The 2,559-nt window shown below is 51.3% G+C and overlaps 1 non-coding gene across 1 annotated transcript; it reads right to left on the bottom strand.

The window, feature by feature from the left end:
• Window positions 1-2,175: 2,175 nt before the first annotated feature.
• Window positions 2,176-2,310, bottom strand: LOC120093439 (small nucleolar RNA SNORA17). The gene has a single exon (XR_005486499.1). It is a non-coding gene; the product is annotated as a small nucleolar RNA SNORA17 (small nucleolar RNA).
• Between the last annotated feature and the right edge of the window lie 249 nt (window positions 2,311-2,559).

Raw genomic sequence — 2,559 nt, 5'->3', positions numbered from 1 at the left:
AAGACCCGTGCCGCCCCTTCCGGGAGCTTCAGTGCACCAGGGTTCCAGATGGTCTTTGGCTTTTTCCTCTGGCGTCCGAGATGTGTGTGCAGGGAGCAGTCTCTTCTGGTTTCCCAGGCTTGTCTGCCTCTCTGAAGGTTTAGCTCTCCCTCCCACGGGATTTGGGTGCAGAGAACTGTTTATCCGGTCTGTTTCTTTCAGGTTCCGGCGGTGTCTCAGGCAGGTGTCCTGCCGCTCCTGGGCCCTCCCCCACGGGAACCCAGAGGCCTTATACAGTTTCCTCTTGGGCCAGGGATGTGGGCAGGGGTGAGCAGTGTTGGTGGTCTCTTCCGCTCTGCAGCCTCAGGAGTGCCCACCTGACCAGGCGGTTGGGTCTCTCTCTCACCGGGTCTGGGAGCAGAGAGCTGCTGCGGGCCGGGATCCGCCCAGGAGGACAATCTTATGGGTGTCTCCTATGCTTGACTCGTGTGTGACCCATGGCTGGAAGACTTGTAAGATGTCCTAAGTGCCTTCCAAAGCAAAGCACACTTATTGATAGGACAGGAGAGGGAAGAGACAACCCCTGGGTATCTGCTTTGTCACAGACTGGTTTTGACATAAGAATTTGGGATCGCCTGTATTTTGTTCCTTTTCGGAATAAAAGCCCTGACAAAAGTGCTTCATAATGAACGCATTTATTTTGGCTCACAACTTCAGGGTGCGGTCCAGCATTGCAGTGGAGGTATGGTAGCAGGAGCTTAAGGCAGTGGGTAATATTGGATTTGCAGTCAGCAGCAGAGATAGATGAATGTCTGTGCTCAGCTCAGCCACCCCCCCTTTGAAACAAACCCCTTTTTATTGGTTCTTCATGAGTTTCCCATCATGCACCCCAATCACACTCATCTTTCCCTCTCCTCATACCTGCCCTCCACCTTTGCAACTTAACCCTCAACAGAAAAAAATCTCATTGTGGAAGCTGTAGTGTGTCAGACACTGTATGTCTGACAGTACACCCTTTGCCCACACTTCTGTGCTTGCAAATGTTTATTGCAATAACTCATTGGTCTGGTACGAGACCTCTGGCTTCTGCTGCTCTATCAATACTGGAATCTCACTAGGAGTCTTAGATATCCTGTTGTTGTCCTGTGTCAAGGAGATCCTGTAATATTAGATCTGAAGGACCAGCACCTTCATGCACTCTAGTCTAGCAGTTCACTGATAGGGTAGATGTTGGGGTGAGCCAATTCAAAGCCTTGCATCTGGGACTGAGAGGTATCTGAGTTGATCAGCCCACCAGCTCTCCTACTCACTCTCCCTCAGGTCTGGCTCACCAGCAACCCCTGCAACCATAGCTAGGTCTGTCCTGCTGCCCAGGCGATGTGCAAGGCCCCCTCCGTGTTGCAGCTGTTGAGGGACAGGCCAGGTCTTCTACTCTCATGAGCCCTGGGCCAGCTCTCTTGCCTGCTGTAGGTGGCAAGGGGAAAGCGTAGAGGAGAGCAATTCTTTTTGCCCATGCTGCCAGACCAGGGATGTCTGTCTGGCCTTCAGTGGTAATAGACACTTGCTGATGCAGGGCCATGGAGCCGAATGTGGCCCCTGATATTAGCACAAGCCAGGATGCTACCATGTTCCCAGGTAGCATCACTGGCTTCTCACATTAGGCTGTTCCTCACTACTCTCCAGTCTCCATTCTGTTCTCTTCATTGTGCCCACATCCTTCTGTTTCTCTTTCTCTGTCATTTCTCTGCTACTTACTTGCTCCTCTTCTCTTAGTGGCCCCTGGTGTCTCTGAGTGTCTGAGGTCATCTCACGAGTGGTCTCAGGAGTGCTATGTGCACTCATGCATTATGGCACTAAGCAGGGGTAATTTTGGGCATGGTCTCTCCCACCCCTTACCCCCTGAGGTATTTACAGTCCCAGTCTGGTGGTCATCTCAGGCTATCCCCCCTGTCCAATCCCTGGTGTACTAGTCTGGTGGTTGTCTTGGGTGTGTACCTTGCCTGGGTCATCCAAGGGGCCCTGTCTTGGGTTTACTTCAGCATGAAGCTTGTGGTCTCAGTTGAGGTTCTTCTAGTAGTCTCCAGCTTGCTCCCTTGGGGTGCATGACACCTGACTGGTGGTCACCTCAGGTTAGATCCCTGTCTGGGTACCCTGGTGCTAGACTGATGGTTGCCTTAGGCTTGCTTTTGTTCAGGGAATGTTAAGCTACTAACCATTTAGATGTTCACAGGTCAGAACACTGAGCACAGACATAGCCTCTCTTCTCTCTGCCATCTACAGAAGCAGATGTGACCCAGCAGCTACCACACCTGTAACTCCTCTAGGGGCAGGACACTCTATCCGTTTTATTAAGCCCAGAACAGGACCTTAGCCTATGGGATGGTGCCACCCAAAACCCTATAGATGTCTTATAAGAACACCGCTAGACCGGGAGGGCTTTACCCTTAAGATTTAATTACCTTCTGAATGCAACACTTCTTAGAATTGACTCACCAGGGACAGGTTTTGATACATAAAGGGGGAGGAGAGGTACCAACATTAAGATGACCACAGATGGGAACACATACTCTTTAGGGGGAA

Source organism: Rattus norvegicus, chromosome 6 (genome assembly GCF_036323735.1).
Source record: "Rattus norvegicus strain BN/NHsdMcwi chromosome 6, GRCr8, whole genome shotgun sequence".
NCBI lineage: Eukaryota > Metazoa > Chordata > Mammalia > Rodentia > Muridae > Rattus > Rattus norvegicus.
The sequence above is the reverse complement of the archived record's forward strand: the minus strand, read 5'-3'. Positions and strand labels throughout refer to the sequence as shown.